Raw genomic sequence first — 20,304 nt, forward strand, 5'->3', positions numbered from 1 at the left:
ATGCAGCACTTAAGAAAAAAATAAATGATATAAATTTTGTTCTTAATATGGGATTTAATGCTTGATGCATTAATGGAACTTGATTATCTATCAAAAAATTTACAAGATAGACAAGTTACACATTATCAGAAGCTCATCATATTATCAACTTAAAGGTACGTTTTTAAGTCAATGGCATATACTTGGAATTTTGGGGGAGCCCAAAATGCATGTAGAAAATTGGAATTCCATGGAAACTTAGAGCAAAGGAAAGTAACTGAAATTAATCAACAGCAATTTTTTTCTAAAATTGTGATAAAATAAATAATTTAATACTTACAACAGGAGTTTCATGCAATTTCATCTTCAAATGAAATGGATAAACAAGTGAAGAGAGCTAAATACAATGAACTAATTAATCAACAGATGGGAAATTTTTGACAATTCTAAATGGTCCAACAAAGACTGTGATCCCTGTTTTGGACAAGCAAGTTCGAGAGCTTTCCAAGGTATTCAATGTCTGGGAAGAAAGTAATTCACTTCAGGGGTTCCAAGAAGTTGTATTATTTAATAGCAATATTAATAACATACCAAATGATCTGAAGCCAATAGAAGGTGCAATAAACATTTTAATAACATCAACAGCAGAATGTGAGTGAGCATTTAGCAAGATGAATATTATAATCTCTTCCACATGACATTCAATGCAATTGAAAACTGTATCTAGTCTGATGTTTATTTCAATGAGTGGACCACTAGTGTATAGTTTGATCCCAAAGACTATGTTAAATTATGGCTTGAAAAGGGCTGCCAAGATGTAGACAGTAGTAACTGTCAAGCTACTATTAATAGCTTGCACACAGCCATTAACCCAAGGGGCTCATATCTGGTGAGTATGGGCTTGGCACACCCAGGGTCCTGAGCTGAATATCATCATTCTTCTCTTTCTTGGTGATTCCCTTTCTGCTTCTCTCTCTCTAGGTAACTCACAATTTTTTTTTTTGGCTTGGTGCAGCCAAAGCCTCAGGCTTCCTTGCACCATATGGCTAATGATAATAATAGCATTGATAATATCTAGAAACTCTTTTAAAGGTATGTGTCCATGTGGATAATATGTCATAGTGCGCCAAAATAAATGCTTTTTTTTTTTTTTCCCCTTTTAGTTATATTTTTAATAATAATAGCAATGCAATTTACATAGTATGGCCTATATCAGTAATTGGTTTTTACCATTTTGCTTTGTTTTTATAGCACAATGAAATCCTGTAACATTCAAACATTGCTTAAGTTTCCATTATTAGTACTGCTAAAATATAATGCTAATCTCATGTTGGGGAGCTAATAACACACACACACACACACACACACACACACACACACACACACACACACACACACACACACACACACACACACACACACACACACACACACACACACACACTTCGAGCACTGGCCATCTCTACAATGTTGTGTTTTGTAAATTGTGTTTCCGCTATACAAGACAATTTTCTATTATTAATGCATCCGGAAAATGTATTCTGTATTCAAAGGATACTTCCTTTACTTTATAATTTTAATACCAGCTGACACTTTAATTTTTGCAAAACAGGATAAACTTATGAAAATGTTGATCACTAACAACTTTAAGCTACATTCATCATCATCAGTCATTTATTTGCATGGCTCAGAAGTTTAGGGAGACTGAGGGGTGCGGGCAAGAGAGAGAGAGGTCTTTTAAATATATTTTGTTCACTGACAGATTGTATCCAGGCTCCACGACAGGGCTTCACTAACTGATATACACATGGCCTTAAGGTACATTCATGAACAAGTGAGATCACATACTAAGTCTACACGTGGGAGCTGTAAAAGGGGAAAAACTCTGTGATTATTAGAACAAATATTAAATCAAGTAATAAAATAAAAACACTATAAGTATCTTATTTACCATAAAAACTAGTACACAAAAAATATTAAAAAAGGGGAAGTAATATATACAAAGATAGTAAAAATCAATGTATTTCAAATAATTTTTTTTTAAGAGAAAAGAGTGAATAGTTGTGAAAACATTGAGATACATAAAACCGTCTAATTTGATTGAATAGTATTTCAATTTTTTTGCAGAAAAACAGGAGCAAGTTGTGATCAACTTGATAGCTTCTGTAATCAAAAAGCTAGTAAGGATAATTATAAGTGATGAAAGAACAACTTTTCATTTCCAAATATTCATTTGGAATGGTTGATCCAAAAATGTTTGGTAAAAATGGTGTTTTCTTTCATGATGAGGAAACGGGAAATTTCCTTCCTTAAAATCAAAGTACAAATTCAGTTAAGCACCAAGAGTTATGAACAATTAAAATAAAAGTACAATGACACAGTTTCAAAGGAAGGAGAAATCAACAGCACAGTTAGTTCTGCCTTTACAAGTGTTTTTCTTTTCTGGCAAGATTTCTTTTTTCTTCTATTCTGTGAATTAAAATATTTTTTTCATATTTTACTCCCCAATATTAAATTATAGTTTACAGTATGAATACATTTATTAGATAAAGAGAGTTTCCAGGTGTCTGGTTTTGACCTCAAATAGTCCTGCATAGTGTAGAGTAAACAAGTTGAGAAATACCAAATAACAGTTAAATGAAATTTCAATTTTTATGAACAGATGAAGCTTCTGCAATGCTATCAGATAAATTTACTCAATCATCAAGCATCTCATTTCCTTGCAGGTGCTTAGCCTCCAGACATTGCAATTCACTCAACTAAGCCTTTCTTGGTAAGAGCATCCTTTTGTCCTCCTCACTAATCTTGTTGCCCTTCTCTACACCTGTTCAAGCAGATCTCCATTATTTTCCCTGGAAGAGAAGTCAAGCAAACAGGCTGTAATTATTCATGTCACTCACTGATTCCCCTTTGTGAACTGATTGTACATTTGCACATTTCCTGTTCACAGGAACCCTCCAAGAATTCAAGGTTATGATTATGGTTAAAAGTATGCTTACCTCCTTTGCTGCCTCCATTAACCTGGCAGCATCTGCAGTTTAACAGAGGCAGCAAAGGTGCCCTTGATAATAAAGTTACCACGTTAGTAGTGGCAAATGATACAAGAAAGTAAGCTTATGCAGAATTGGTTAAAAAAAAAAAAATCCTGCATCACTTGTCCATCCTCACCAATAATTTTTTTTAGTTCTTTCTAGAATTTATTCAAACTATCCACTTCCAAACGGATAGGATGGAAGCATGTTCCAACAATCAACCACACACTGGCATAAGGCAAACTTCTGCACATCTATTCTGCAACTGTCCTTCCTCAATTTGAATTTATGCTCCTGTGTGTTGTCTAAGCAAAAGAATCCCATTAGCATTGAGTTTGTTCAATCCATTGAAAACCTTAAACACCCCGTGAGTGCCTAGTTTCCAGATGCTGCACTTTTCAGAATTGAAGCCTTTCTTGGTAAGAGCACTCCTTTGTTCCTCTCAACAATCTCATTGCCCTTCTCTGCACCCATTCCAGCATTTCTACATGCTTCCTAAAATGAGGCCTCAGACCTATATGCAGTATGTACTCAATATGTGGCCTGACCACTGCCTTATACAATATGGTAATCGCCTTAGTATCCCTGCTAGTAATACTCCTGTATTTTGTTCATAAAATGCCATGAGTTGTCCTGGCAGCCTGCACAATTAACCCCAGGTCTCTTTCATTTTCCATTACCTGAGTGCAGTAGGACATATTTGGTATATTTTTGAGTATACCCCACGTAAATGTATTATGATCATTGCCATCTAGTCATTAATTTGTTTGGATATTCTTAATGCATTATGAGTCACTGCCGATAGTCAGATCAGGCATATTGTTTTTTGTTCCTTTAACATGCTACTGTAGAAAATAGTCATCTAATAAACCCACAAGTTCTTACTACTGTGACAGTGACTAACCCAAAAATTCTATTCAATATCTGGAAAGTAAAATCTCCATTATAAAACAATCTGATTTATTAGTCCACTTTATTTGTCTGTACAGTTGGTCACTATACTCATTGCAGTTATTTTGCACACTCCTATCTTTACTGTACACATTGTACTCACCATTTCTCTGAGCAGTGCAGACAGGCTGCAAGAGTAGCTCATGGTGTATTGTCAATGATATATAGGAATTTTTCTAGCACGGATAAGGAGGTGATTATTCCCTTGTATAAGGCAATGGTCAGGCCACACCTAGAGTACTGTATACAGGTCTGGAGGCCTCATTTCAAGAAGGATGTAGAGATGCTGGAACGAGTACAGAGAAGGGCAACAAGATTAGTGAATGGAACAAATCGGTGCTCTTACGAAGAAAGGCTTAAGTTTTGCAAATTAGTGTCTGGAGACTACTCACCAGCGAGGTGACTGATAGAGGTGTATAAAGCCTTGAATGGTTTGAGCATGCTCAATGCTGATGGGATTCTTCCTCTTGCTCACCTGAGAGGGCATAAATTCAAATTGAGGAAAGACAGATGTAGGATGGACGTGAGGAAATTTGCCTTTAGCCAGCGTGTGGTTGGTTGGTGGAATAGACTTCCATCCCTTTTCGTGGAAGTTGATAGCCTAAATAAGTTTAAGGCTCAGCTGGACAGGTATTTCGAACGAACAGAGGGGTGAAGTGGAAGTGGTTATTTTTTATTTATTTTTATTTTTTTTTTGGGTGATGCTGCATAAGCTTGCTTTCTTGCATCAAATGCCTCTACTAATGCTAATATTCAAATTCTGCATTGCTTATATTTGAGAGGCACCATGTTTTTGATGTTTGTATTTGCTGACTTAACTAGTACTTCAAATGCATAAAATTTGTTTACTATATTTCTGACATTATGGTAAAAACAGGTTCAAGTATACATGCAGTTTTCATTTGTAGTAACCCTAACACAACCAACTGCTTATCCTATGATTATCACAGAAGGCCTTGTACCTCCAACACTTTGCTTTTCATGTTGATGTATACCCCAATAAAAGCAGTAAAGAATCACTTTCGCCTCTGTGTCTGCTATTAATCTTACAGTTTCCAACCCCCTAAGACTGCCTCAATAGCATTGGCAAACATTCCTTCTCCCCTTTCATTTAGTTGTACAGTAAACCCCCGCTATTCGCGGTTGCTGATTTAATATAAAATGAAACCTAAAAAAAAAAAAAAAAACATGAATTTTAAATCACTGTGAACATTTTCTGCCATAAAAAAAAAAAAAAAAAAAAAAAAAACATGGGCGTGGCTAAAATCATCTTTCCGGGTCAAAACAGTGCTCAGTGGGTGGGGGGGGGGGGGAGAGAGGGGGGTGACAAAATTGCAAGCGTGAATGTTTCTCACTAATCCTTGTTCAGTATGTGCTATGCGCTTGTCACGGGAGGTTTCGTCGTTTGCTTTTAATTTATATGCTTATAAATTGAATAAATTTATCAATTTATAAATTGATATGCTTACAAAAGTGAAAAATCTACCTTTTTGCAGAGTATTAGTGTAAACAGACTTTTTCAAGTGTGATAACAGAAGAAAGTGACTTTATTGTGGACAAGTTCTTTTCTAACTTCTACAAAAATATGGCTACAAATAACAAGGGAATTGTGAAAAGATCAAAGAAGGTGATGACATTAGCGAGTAAAATTCAGTTATTAGACAAAATTTCTAATGGTGAAAGTGTCTCGTCAGTGGCAAAACATTATAAAATCAATAAGTCAAACGGTACGATCAATCAAGAAATTGGAAGAAAAAAATCTGCCGTAGTGTCCGCGAAAACGCGCTAACTGCTTCAAAAATTTGCTCTGTAACTCGTGATATTAAATTAGAAAAAATGGAAAAGCTTTAAATCTGTGGATAGAAGACTGAACTCAAAATAAAATTCCCCTTTTCATCATTCATGAAAAGGCAAAACAGCTTTATCAACACTTTAGTGAAACTGGTGATAGAACTGGCGGGATAAGTTTTGGCTATAGCAAAGGCGCTGGATTGAAAGATTTGTTTGAAATTTATAATAAATATTACATTTAATATTAAATTGTTTCTTAGATTCATTTCGATGCCTTATGCTTGCATTTCACTATGTACTGTCTATGTACATAGTCATATTATGAAGGTACATATAATACATACATAGACAAAATTTTAGACTAGTTTTCCTTATATATTTCATTCTTTGGAACGAATGCCCCTTTATTACTATGGGAGCCATAACTCAGTATTCGCGGCATTTCTCAGGAACGTAACCCCCGCAAATAGCGGGGGTTTACTGTATTTCATTCCTGTGAAAGTAGTGTCCACTGTTAACAAGCACAGACCTTGGTGAGCAAAACCATACTTACCCCATGAGTATTGCATAGTCTCACCAGGGATGAACTAATTGACAAGTCTCTCATCATGTGCTACCTTCTATTGTGGCCGGGTAGAATTTCAGCAACTTTCAATTTTAATACTAAATTGCAGCTGTTTCTAAACACTGCCTTCATACTTGTTAAGCAAATCCTCACATCTTCTACTCTTAACATCGTTACTACCAATGTGTACAACAATATCACCTTTTGTGCCTTTAAACTATGACAGCTGCATGTTATCAACTTTAGCCTATGACAGAAATACACTAGTCCTATTCCACATGTTCTTTTTGCACAATATATTTCATTACCCTGACAATTAAGTCATCAACTATAGCTCCATCCTGTGGGACCATGGATCTCTGTGTAGAGGACACCATTGTGTTGTTTGATGCTAGAGCATGGGTTCTAGCATTGGGCTGTGCAGTTGAGTGGGTGATGGGTTCCCTCTCTTGTAATTTTGTTTCTTGAAGAATAGAGTTGAGGAAATCAACTCTATTCTTCAAGCCTTCATATAACTCAATCAGAAGGCTGAATTGCCTCTATCTCCTTTGTCTCTATCATCTCCTGCTAAAAGTAGCTTCACAAAGAGGGAACAAGTAGAACACATAATAAAATCACAATTCATAGGGGGGGGGGGAGACTTCTTTCATCATCTCCCAAATTGAAGCATTCCTGCTACTGAGTTTTTGTAAATTTTTAAATATTTTTTGAATATTTTGAAATGAATAATTCAGAATATTTTGTAAATTTAAATTTTGTAATTTTTCTTATCTATCTCAAATCTTACCCGAATTGTGGTTACAAGGTCACTTTCAATAGTTTGTGAAAGGATATCAATGCTCAGACAGAAATGGCAGTGGACATTTCTGGTGTGAGTCAAGGGTTTGCCCCCCCTGCACAGCCTATGACATTATTCTAAATGTCTGTACACTAGTAGGCAAACCAAGCTCAACTGACAATTTTCTTCTCTTACCGATGTAGGGAGAGTGCCAATCTCAAATGAAAACTTGGTGCATTACTAGAAGAATTTAAGTCATTGAAGAGACAGGTGTTTGCCCTAGAAACAAATATAACTGATAGCTCATTAGAGACTCAAGTATCCATGACCATGTCAAGTGATGGCCCACCCTGATTCGGGTCACAGAAGAGAATAGTGAAGCGCATCATACTACTGTTCTTGGTCAAGACGATTTAGTTTTATGAGGAGATTCTATTGTCTGGGGAAATGGACAATGTTTGTAATAAAGATAGGGCTAAAAGCAGGGCATGTTTGCCAGGAGTCACAATTGATGATGTTACCAACATATTGTCAGATTTTAAGGGGATTAAAGAGAGCATTATGATTCACATGGGGACTAATGATATTAAACAAAAGTGACCTATTGATTGGCTGGATAAATATAGGACTATGCAAAAGAAAAAAGAAAAAAAAAAAAGACACAATAGGAGGAATTCTAAGCTGAAAGCCTAATGGAATAACTCAAGACTGGAGGGTCTCTTATTATTATTATCATCATCATCATCAGCCATATGGTGCAAGGAAGCCTAAGGCTTATGCTGCACCAGCCAAAAAAAAAAAATTACCCGAATTACCCTGAGAGAGAGAAAGGAATCAACAAGAAAGAGAAGAATGATGATATCCAGCTCAGAACCCCGGGTTTGCCAAGCCCATACTCAATAGTTATGCATGCTATCGTGAAATTTATAAAGAAAAGAGAAGAGATTATCTTGGAAACAAATGCCTCCTGAAGCATTTCTGAAGGCGACTCCTTGTGCAAAAAACCAATAACAAGTGCAGACCCAACAATGAGTGATCAACGAGTGTGCATTTAGTTGATGATGATGAAGAATAAACATTCTTTAGCATTTGTTAAGTCATAAATAATTTCTTTAAATTATAATTTACTTGATTTTTCAGGCTACGTTTTCATTTCTTTGGAAAGATCAATCATTGTTTAAACATAAACTAATCAGCTAACTAATTTCATTGTTAAGAACATAAACCCTGTTTTTAACATTATGTCTATGGGAATAAATTCCTGCTTTATGAGTTTTGCTTTACGAGCGCATGCTAGGAACGAATTAACTTGTAAAGTCAGGAACTGCCTGTATCAAGTATCACCAAATTTAAAAATATGCACATTAATTGCAAAAAACCAATGTTAAACATTCATAAATACCGCATTTCAAATCATGCTTATAGCTATATGATACAAGTGTACTCACGCTTTACAATATTAATCCATTCCAGAGACACCATTCATGAAAATATCGTAATGTGAACCCAATAACACATTGCTTTTTGGTAATTCGTTCTATGATCTCGGAAGTTGAAATTTTCGCTATATAATTCTTTGAAAGGTTGTTTTTATAGTGTAAATTGTATTAGTTAGCAATTCAAATCATTAAAATGCATTACATTTTCATCGTTAACATATGTTCCATTATAAGAATCAATTCTGAACGCCTTTGTGATATTTTTCTAAAACACATTTCTTCTGGAGGTCACTACCACAAAACAATAAAAACAATTTGCACTTTCCGGTTTATTGGGCTTTTCTGTTAGTGCAATAAATTATAAACAGGTAGTAAACACAATCTTATTGCATTTGCAAAAATACCAATTGCTGGAATTGTGTGGTCTTTTATGCAATTATAGTGAAATGCGCCTCAATCATATAAAAAACATAAATAAATTTTCAGAATCTGCTCTTCATTCCTTTTTTTTTTTAAAGCATTGTAAACTTGTTACTCCACACAAATCATGTTAGTTGCAATTTGAGCGTTCTGTTAAAAAATGCTTATGCATGCTATTGAAATTTATAAAGAAAAGAGAAGATTATCTTGAAAACAAATGCCTCTTGAAGCATTTCTGAAGAAGACGACTCCTTGTGCAACAAACCAACGAGTGCCGAGCCAATAATGAGTAAGCAACGAGTGTGTATTTAGTCGATGATGATGAAGAATAAACATTCTTTAACATTTGTAAGTCATAAATAATTTCTTTATTATAATTTGCTTGATTTTACAGACTAAGTTTTCAGTTCTTTGGATAAATCAATCATTGTTTAAACAACTAATTAGCTAACTAATTTCACTGTTGAGAACGTAACCCCTATTTTTAACATTATGTATATGGGAAATAAATTCCTGCTTTATGAGTTTTCACTTTACGAGCGTGCGCTAGGAACGAAATAACTCGTAAAGTCGGGAACTACCTGTATTGATTACTTCATCAAAGACTAACATTATAGCAATACCTCACTTAGCAGAGCTTCAAACAGTACGGGGCGCCTCCGTAGCCAGGCGGGCAGGGGCAGCAGTGTGCAGCACACGCCTCTTGACCAGACCGGGGCTCGAGCCCGTGACCATCAAACACGGAGGATGCATTAAGGTCAGGGAACGCCAACTCTGCAAGGCTTCTGGAGGAAAATTTTTTATCAAAGTGGTGTGCACTTGTAGGTGGAAGGAATCTATTTTGTAGAGGTGGTATTCATTTAAACAAAGGTGATGCAAGGATTTTTGCAAGTATTGTTAACCTTAAGGTTTCAGGGGAAGCTGCTATTTGGGGTGGGGGCAAAGGTAATATAGACATGTTTATTGTTGCAACAGTCTATTGAAGAATACTCAGTTTTAATATCTACAGTAATGTAAGGAGTGTGGTTAATAAAATGAGTGAATTCAAACTCCTGGTTAAAGACAACTAACGTTGAAATAACAAGGCTAACAGAAAATGGAGATTATGGGTTTAAGTTAAGAATTATATTTAGTGGTATGTACAGTGTATTTGGCCATGCTTCTTATTAAAGTGAAAATAGCTTTTACAGTCAGGATATGCTTGCTAGAACAGAATCTGTGTGATGTGAATTACTTAGAAGCAAATGCATAATGAGAGTGGAAGTAATCTATATACCAGAAGATTGTGAAGAATATGACAACAGTCTCTATATGGAGGAGGAATGGGGTGAGTATCTTATTATGGGTGATTTCAAATTGACCATAAGCGAGTGGAATAAGTGAGAGAAAAAACACACTTTTGGGGAACAAAATATTCAAATTATCTACATGATTATTATTTGTGCCAGCACCTATATATATAAAACGCTTAGGTGTGTTGCCCAAATTTTCCAACTGCTAATCGTTGCCAGCACCCATTCACGTGGTTCACCTCGCATGACCGCCATACTGGGCATTCTTCAGTCAAAAACGTTAGTTTTTCGACTGAAGAAAGGAAACCTATGCCTGCTCTAGATTTATATCACTGCTAAACAAGAATAGTGAGGAATGAAGGATCTAGATTAAACTATTTGCCATAATCAGAAAGACTGTACGTTACGCTGGGTACAACTAGTTTTAGAGAAAATACTAGGGATAATAATATTGTAGACCTGATCATTACTGATGAATCATATGCCATTACAGGGCTCACAGTACAGGAACCACTGGTAGGTATGATCATGCAGTTGTTAGAAGATTTAAAAAAAAAAAAAAAGTGTTGCAGTAGTCAGAGGTAAAGGTTTTAATTTCAGAAAAGGAGTCTATAACAGTTTAAGATGCTATATGGCACCTAACTGGACAATTACAGAGGGAGAGTTACGGAATACCTTTCAAGCAATGACAGTTTTAATACTTTTTAAAGATTACTCATTTAGAAAAGATGAAATATTGGCAGTGTTCAAGCAGAATTCAAAAATCAAAATCAAAACTGTTTTCCGAAAATTAACAAGGAAATGTACTTTTGACAGGTGCCCACCACCATTTTTGCTAAAAAATAAAGGTGCCACCATTAATAGTCCAACCCCACCACTTAGTGAGGTTAATTAAAAACAGTTGAGGAAGAAAGGGATCTGGGAGTTATGATACAGGGAGAATATGAAATTCTCTGAACGGTGCGAACAGGCAGTCTGGAAAGCCCATGGTGTCCTACCGGTGATCAATTCAATAATAGCACATAGATAGGGATATGGAGGTCATAACTGCATTGTATAAGGTAGTTGTATGGTGGCACAACATACTTTATCCAAGTACGGAGATCTCATCTAAAAATACTTCGGTTATGTGGGCTACAAAGCTTGGCAAATCGATCTGATGTCACTCAGGTCCCTTAGAAGGGGCCTGAGTGACATCTATAAGGCTCTTAGAGGAATAGCAAAATGAATACAAGCAAAATTTTCATCATTATAAAGGATTTCTTCACTGTTATAGGAAGAAGAGGTTTAGACTACATTGCAGGAAGTTTTCTTTTAGCCAGAAAGTTGGTATTTACTGGAACAAATTGACAACACAGGTATCGAAGTTGAGTGTTTGAAGAAATTCAAAGGATGACTGGATTAAACACATAAATTAGTCTATTTTATTTTCTACTTTTTATTATTTTTGATTTGTTTATTATTATTTTGTTATTAATGTTGATTTTTATTATTTTGTTATTAATGCTGATTTTTATTATTTTTATTTTATTATTATTATTTTTAATTATTATTTCTTATTTTTGAGTAGTGTGGCAAATACTTGTAGCTTCCTTGCAGTATACAGGTAATACTAATATTAAAAACAATAATTTTTAAGAAATAATGAAAGTTCCACTTAGCAGCTGCCAATATTGATCCAATCTAAAGTTATCCTTGATGGTAAATGATATTAAAATGTATGTGGACATGGTAGAGATATTGGAAACATGTTGCCACTCAAATGTTAGCAATGTGGAAGTAATGCTCTTGGTTAAGAAGCACACAGAATCTAAGGCAGTGCACCCAGATGATGTGGGTGGTGAGTACAGTGCTGAGTCAGTTCAGTGTGACATAAGGATTTGGAAAATTAAATAAGAGTAGAAGTGTCTGGTGTAGGCCAATAGATCGGAATGTTATAATTGGAGACCAACTTTTGACATATTAATAGAAACTTGTGGGTTGGGCCCACACAGAGGCAGAAATTTTCTGGATGACTGTTTTCTACAAGTACTATGTTGAAAGGCAACAAGAGAACGTAATAATTGATCTGATTATCAGCAGTGATCACAATATATTGATGAGGGATTTCCTTAAATACATAACTACTATCAAGGGTAAGCAGAAGGGATTTTGCTTTCATAACAAGGTGACTAAAGTGGTTTTACACAATTTTTAAATTCCTTTCAGTGGGACCAACTGATGATGTTACTAACGGTAAAATCTAAATGGGAGGCAATCAGGTAACTAATCATAAAAGCTACTGAACCTTTTATAGAACAAAGAGATACTGATTGGGGTTTAGACCTAAATGGATATTAGGTGAACTAATGGGACTAACAGCAGAGAAGAAAAAATTATTATAAATTAAAAGGGATCATGGATTTCTACAGCAAGTACAAAACTGTCTGCAATCAGATCATAAAGGAGTTAGGCAACTAAGGCAGCTTATAAGAAGTCCTTACCTACAAACAAAGAACCACAGAATTCTTTGCTTATGTTGAACAGAGTGTGGAATTTTAATGGCCGCTGTCAATCAACTCCATCAATTTCAAAAAAAGCATTCGACAGCGTACACAGAGAATCACACTGTGGAGCATTATGAGAATGTATGGCATTCCTCACCGCTACATTGGTATTTTCCAGAACCTCTACCTGAACTCCAGTTGCTATGTGGGGACTGATACTGGCCCCACAAATCCATCAACACCACCATAAAAACAAGGCTTTTTGCCTTTTTGTTCCTTCTGACCAAGGACTTCTTTATGCAGAAAGGGTTGATTGGGCTGAATCTGTGCATCCCGCAGAATGTCCAGTACTGCGTCATGGATCTGCACTTTGAGACGACATTGCATTGCTAGCAGAAACAGGAAAATGGCTATAAGATATGACTACCAACTTGGAGACATTGGCTGGTAAAATTAGGTTGAGGATAAGCGATGATAAAACAAGGACCATACAGGTCAGCAATGCTCAAATGGATACACAAATAGGTATAGACATCAACCTGTCGAGGAAATACATCAGTTCACCTATCTTGGCAGCATACTGTCTAGTGTTTCTAGGTGGCGACATGGATGTCAACTGCAGAATTCGTAAAGCACCAGCAATGTTACAATGACTGTGCCCAATTTGGTTGGCTAAACTATAGTGCTCTACAGCACTATAGTTTAGCCAATTGTGACCTCTGCCAGCGAAACCTGGAAGATCACAGTTCGAATAGCGCAGAAATTCAAAGTGTTCCACCAGTGATGTTTATGAAGAATACTTGGCATTATTTACTGCAACTGCATTACCAATAACAAGAATCTAAGAAGAAGTGGCTTGCACAGGCTACAGGATATTGTAGCAGAATGCACCTACCAGACCAAATGCATACTAAAGCTGCAATGTGATGGATACCACCTGAGGATAAGAGGCAGGCCCCCAGGACATGATGTTACAAGAAGACTCGAGAAACATTGGTACCACATGGAAAGAAGCAGCCGTTCCTGCTGATCGAGCCCGGTGGACAACACTTGTTGCCCAATTGCACAGGGAAGCCTAAGTCCTAATGCTTCTGACACTGTTCCACATGAAAGCTTGCTTATGGATTGGAACAGTGTGGCAAGCTATGTATGAGTGGGTAACTGAATTGCAGAAGACAGACATGGGTTATAAATGGCACTGCTCTTCTTAGACTAATATTATTAGTGAAGTCCCTCAGGGCTTACAATATTTATTAACAATACTGATGAAAGCATATCAAGCTTACTGCCTACATTTGCACAAAGGTAGGCAGGGTGGTCAATGAATCAAGGCATAATGGCAAGACTTAAAAAAAATTAGGTCTTGCCATTATTTTTTTAGGTTGAGAAGTGCCAAATGAGGTTTAACATTGGTAAAATACAATGTTACTGCATAATGGTAGCAGTAAGCCCAGAAAAATATACCAATTAGGTGGTAACACAATTACAGTGCTGGAGAACTAAAGAGACAAAGGAATAACTGTACAGTCTGACATGAAGTTCTCTGAACAGTGTAGACAGGAAGCAAGAAGAGCCATAGTGTTCTGTTGATGATATACAGGAATTTTGCCAGCAGTGACAAGGTTATTATTCCACAGTATAAGGCAATTGTTGGGCCACATCTTGAATATTATATACAGTTCTGGAAGCCTTATTTTAAAAAAGATGTGGATCTCTTGGAACAGGTACAGAGAAAAGCAGCCACATTAGTCAAGAAGCAAAATTCTTACCTCAAAATTCTTTATGGTTCAGAAAATTCAGGTAATCAACTTCAACTGAAAAATTATGGCTGCAGGGTAGGCGTGTGAAATTTTCCCTTTATTCAGAGAGTAACTGTTCACTGGAAAAACTATCATGTGGTAGTTTTTTTGGCTCCCACCAGCCTTGGACGAGGCTAGGGGGAGCCAGACATGTTGAAAGCTGCAAAATGGATTTTTCTTAAATATTGATTTGAAATTATTGTTTTTCTAAAACTTTTGATTTAAATTTAGTAGAATAGCATTATTTTGTGATTTTCTGATTAATCTGGTGTATTTATTCTTTACTCGGCCTTGTAATTGCATAAAAGTATCGGTAAGGGTATCAAATCCACGTGTTACAAGTTGCAACTCAACTGAACGAGAAGTTTTTTAGCCATATTTAGCCGCTTTATTGAATATTTTTTACATCAAATTATTTTCTATAAGTAGCTTATAGACATAGTCAGGATCTTTGTTTATTCTGAATTGAGACAGCGAGATTTGGAAGTTAATTAATACTTAAGTGTCCGCAGATTTACCGTTTGTAACTTGCCACCTTTGTCATAAGGTACGTTATATTCCGAACTAGATAGCGTTAGTATAGTATAGAATAATATTGTCAATTAATCAGCAAAATCTATTAAACTTGTTAAACTTCGTTGTCAATTAAATTGTACTTTTAACTAAATATATATAATGACTTAGATTACAAATGTAACATAATTAATTAATACATAACTTGATACAGATGTTATATAAAGGGAACTCGTAGATAATTAATACTTGATACTGAAAAATATATATACACCGTTATAACTGTGTTGGGATACAAGTTTAGGCTTATAATTTTGTACTGAAATTAAAATTTTATTGAAAGTAAATCGGAATCATAACAGACTGCAGCAGCAAAGCAAAAGGCTCAAGCTAATGGGAGTGCTGTGGCTCAGAGGAGAACTGAGGGAGGCAGTTGCCCTCTGAATCACAGCCTTTTAAAATGCAATGCTTGCATGATGTTTGTGGAGCTATCAGGTACGGGACATGATTTTGCCATGGGGGATGTCTTTGTGTGTGCTTGATGCAAGGAGTGTAACGAAATCAGGCAACAACTCAGCGTTGTTATGGGCCTACATGAGAGCTTGAAGGACAGGGTGGATGGCCTCGAAGGAACTAAATTGAGGGACCCATCAAGCTCTCAGCTGCCCACATCAACGCCAGAGCTTGCACTTGTTCATCACGCAACACAGCGGCAACCCCCAAGGCAGAATGCACTGGTCCCACAGGAACTAGTAGTTGTTGGTGACTCTATTGTCAGGGAAACGGGGAAGGAACATGCTTTGTAAAAAGGATAGGTGGAACAGGACCAGCGTATGTCTGCCAGAGGCAAAGGTTGATGACATTGTAGAGCGGTTATCATCTTTTAAGGGCACAAAAGGTGATATAATTGTACACGTTGGCACTAATGATATCAAGAGTAGGAGACCGGCAGAATTACTTAATAAGTACAGGTCACTGTTGAATATAAGCCATGAATTAGGGTTGAATTTGAAAGTGTCTGCAATTCTGCCCAGACACGATAGGAGGGAGTATATGATGAGAGCCTTGTCGATCAATTCATCCATGGAAAGATTGTGCAAGGCTCGAGGGGTAGAATTTTTTCCAGCCTGGACTGTACTTGTTAACAGGAGAGACTTACTTCCACAGGGATGGGATACACTTAAATAGAAAGGGTGCAAGAATGTTTGCTGATGCTATCGAGGCAGTGTTAGGTGGGTCGGAAAACTGCAAGCTTGGGAGGATACAAAGACTAATAGTTTAACAGTAGCCATCAGCAGAGGTGAAAGTGATTCTTGCACTATTTCTATTCGAATGAGCAGAAGCCTGGGAAACAAGATGCAGGATATTTCAGAGACTGCTGGGAGTCATTGCGGTACAAGTAAACACATGGTTTTTTTTTTTATGAAAACCCCAAACACGAAAGGTATCAAAACCTATAGTACTTATTACCGTGCATGGGTTGAAGTATGGGGGGGGGATGCCAGAAACTTTGCTCTAGAGACTAAACATGGGTTTCACCACTTCAAGCCTCCAATAAGCAAAGTGGTGGTATTTCACCGGTTGATGAAAGTCAGAAAAAGGTGCATGTATACTTGCGTGTACACCAATGCTAGGAGTTTGGTAAATAAATTTGATTAATTTGAGGTATTGCTCAAGGCATCAAAGGCGGATATTGTTGGGATATCAGAGATGTGGTGTCACACAGATATAAGGAATGCTGAACTGGAATTTGGGGAGTACAACATCTACAGAAAGGATAGACAGGATAGGAAGGGAGGAGGGGTTATGCTATTAGTTAAGAAACACATAAAATCCAAGGAAGTGAAGCCAGTCGACATTGCTGGACAGTGCAGTTTCGAGTCAGTTTGGTGTGACATAAGCATTGGGATATCAAAATTGAGAGTAGGAGTGTGCTATAGGCCTAATAACTGAAGAGTATAATAAGAAACTGTACAGGGCAACAGAGTGGGCCAGTAAATCAGAGAGTCTTATAATGGGGGATTTTAATTTCCCAGATATTGACTGGAATTTGTGGGTTGGTCACTCACACACTAGCAAGGCTTTTGTGGATTTATTGGAAGATTGTTTTCTACATCAGCATGTTCAAGAGGCAACTAGAGGGAGTAATACTCTTGATCTGATTATCAGTAGTGATTCTTCATGCATTAAGAATCTGCAGATAAAGGAACCACTAGGTGGCAGTGATCACAGTGCTGAAGTGGGATTTACTCAAAGAGGTAACTACCATCAGGAATAAAGGGAAGGGTTATTGCTTTCGTAAAGGCGACTACGATGGTCTGAGACAGTATTTAAATTCTATACAGTGGGACTAACTGAAGATGTTACTAATAGCAAATTCAAAATGGGAAGCATTCAAAGAACTTATCTTGGAAGCTACTAGGCTTTACATACCAACTAAAAATATTGTTCATGGTTTAGGCCTTAATGGATGTCAGATGAACTAATTAGACATATGACAGAGACGAAAAATGAATGGGATACATATAAATTCACACGTGACACAGAAGCCTATGATAGCTACAAGTTGATCTGTAACCAAGTTACAACAGAGGTTAGGCAGGCAAAGGCAGATTACGAGAAATCCTTGGCAAGGAATGCAAAGAAAAACAGCAAAGAGTTCTTTACTTATGTAAACTCTAGAAGGAAGGGGATGAATCTGATTGGTCCACTTCATATCGATGGGTCAATTGTTGATGATCCTGCTTAGGTAGCTAACAAACTAAATGAATATTTTGCATCGACATTCACACATGAGGGGTTATTCTGTGAGGGGAATGCCAGAGGTGTATTCAACTCTGGCAGTAAGCTAGAGAATCTTGTAATAACTGAGAGTAAAGTGGAGGAGAAATTGTTGAAGATAAACATAAGAAAGGCACCCGGGGTGGATGGGATCTATCCAGTTATATTAAAGGAGGCAGCAAAGGAAGTAAGCAAACCCTTATCCATAATTATGAGAGCTTCCTTGGACTCAGGGGGGGGGAGTACCCACAGACTGGAGATGTAAAAATGTGATCCTAATTCACAAAGGAGGATCAAAGGCCGACACAAGTAATTATATACCTGTCAGTTTAACTTCTGTTCCAGGAAAATTAATGGAGGCACTGGTTAAAGAAGCACTGCAGGAACATCTAGACAACACTTCAGTTATAGCTCGGACACAGCATGGTTTTGTTAAGGGGAAGTCTTGCCTGACTAATTTGATTGGATACTATGATGCAGTCAGAAAAGAACTGGATGCAGGGAATAACTTTTATATTAGAAAGGCTTTTGATACGACTGCACATGGAAGACTGCTGCACAAATTGGAGCAGTGTGGCATTGGAGGCAAATTGCTGCTATGGATAAAGGGTTGGTTGAGGGGGAGAAGACAGAGTGGTAATCAATGGACACTGCTCATCGTGGACTAATGATATTAGTGGAGTCCCTCAGGGTTCAGTGTTGGTCCATTATTGTTTTCTGTATTTATAAATGATATTCATGATGCTATATCAAGCTTAATGTCCAAGTTTGCAGATGATACAAAGGTTGGCAGGGTTGTCAAGGACACAATTGACACTATGCTGCTGCAACAGGATCTGGAAATTTTGAGCAGATGGGCTGAGAGGTGGCAAATGAAGTTTAACCTTGACAAATTTAAAGTACTACATATGGGAAACAGCAACCTCAGAGCAAGGTATCAACTCAGTGGTATTACACTGACAGTGGCAGAGAATGAAAAGGACCTGGGGATAATTGTGCAGGCAGATATGAAGTTCTCTGCGCAGTGCAGACGGGCTGCAAGAGTAGCTCATGGTGTCTTGTCAATTATATACAGGAATTTTTCTAGCAGGGATAAGGAGGTGATTATTCCCTTGTATAAGGCAATGGTCAGACCGCACCTAGAGTACTGTATACAGGTGTAGAGGCCTCATTTCAAGAAGGATGTAGAGCTGTTGGAACGAGTACAGAGAAGGGCAACAAGATTAGTGAATGGAACAAATCGGTGCTCTTACGAAGAAAGGCTTAAGTTTTGCAAATTACAGTGTCTGGAGACTACTCACCAGCGAGGTGATCTGATAGAGGTGTATAAAGCCTTGAATGGTTTGAGCATGCTCAATGCTGATGGGATTCTTCCTCTTTGCTCAGAATAATCACCTGAGAGGTCATAAATTCAAATTGAGGAAAGACAGATGTAGATGTGTGGAAATTTGCCTTTAGCCAGCGGGTAGTTGGTTGGTGGAACAGACTTCTATCCCTTGTTGTGGAAGTTGATAGCCTAAATAAATTTAAGGCTCAGCTGGACAGGTATTTCAAATGAATGGAGGGGTGAAGTGGAAGTGTTTTTTTTTTTTTTTATTTTTATTTTTGGCTGATGCTGCATAAGCTTGCTTTCTTGCATCATATGTCTCTACTAATGCTAAAGTTTGAAAAAATTTATGGATGAATTACACATATTATAAGGAATGGACAGATTAGGTGGGTAGTTTTTTTTGGTTGATGCTGTATAAGCCTGCTTTCTTGCACGATTTGCTACTTTTAAAAATAATAATATTTTAGTATAATAATAATAATAGCATATAATTTAATATATAATAATAACAGTTGCAATTCAAATTTCAAAAAAATTTACAGGATTCATGTGAAGATCATCAGGAATATGTATTTTTTTTATTAACAGCAACATAATGAAAGGAGTTGGTAGAAAACAATACAGTTTCTTGCAGGTATCTTTTCTGATTACAGTAAACCCCCGCTATTCGTGGGGGGTTACGTTCCTGAAAAATGCCGCGAATACCGAGTTATTGCTCCCATAGTAATAAAGGGGTTCCGTTCCAAAGTATGAAATATATAAGAAAAACTAGTCTAAAGTTTTGATTACGTATGTATTATATGTACCTTCATAATATGACTATGTACATAGACAGTACATAGTGAAATGCAAGCATAAGGCATTGAAATGAAAATAAGAAACAATTTAATATTAATTGTAATATTTATTAAAAATTTCAAACCAGCACCTTTGCTAGCTAAAAAACCTATCCCGCCAGTGCTATTACCAGTTTCGCTAAAGTGTTAATAAAGGAGTTATGCCTTTTCATGAATGATGAGTGAACTTAATGGAATTTTATTTTGAGTTCGGTCTTCTATCCACAGATTTAAAGCCTTTTCCATTTTTTCTAATTTAACATCACGAGTTACAGAGCAAATTTTTGAAGCAATTAGCACGTTTTCACGGAA

At 36.7% G+C, this 20,304-nt stretch overlaps 1 long non-coding RNA gene across 1 annotated transcript in view; it reads right to left on the reverse strand.

Moving 5' to 3' along the window:
- Positions 1-1,518: 1,518 nt before the first annotated feature.
- LOC150083110 (uncharacterized) overlaps positions 1,519-20,304 on the reverse strand; it is a 39,107-nt gene continuing 20,321 nt past the window's right edge. The window contains exon 2 of the long non-coding RNA XR_016547162.1: positions 1,519-1,845. This is a non-coding gene — a long non-coding RNA (uncharacterized LOC150083110). The remainder of the gene's footprint in view (positions 1,846-20,304) is intronic.

This window comes from Mastigoproctus giganteus, chromosome 7 (genome assembly GCF_048544385.1).
Source record: "Mastigoproctus giganteus isolate SK-2022 chromosome 7, ASM4854438v1, whole genome shotgun sequence".
Taxonomy (NCBI): Eukaryota; Metazoa; Arthropoda; class Arachnida; order Uropygi; family Thelyphonidae; genus Mastigoproctus; species Mastigoproctus giganteus.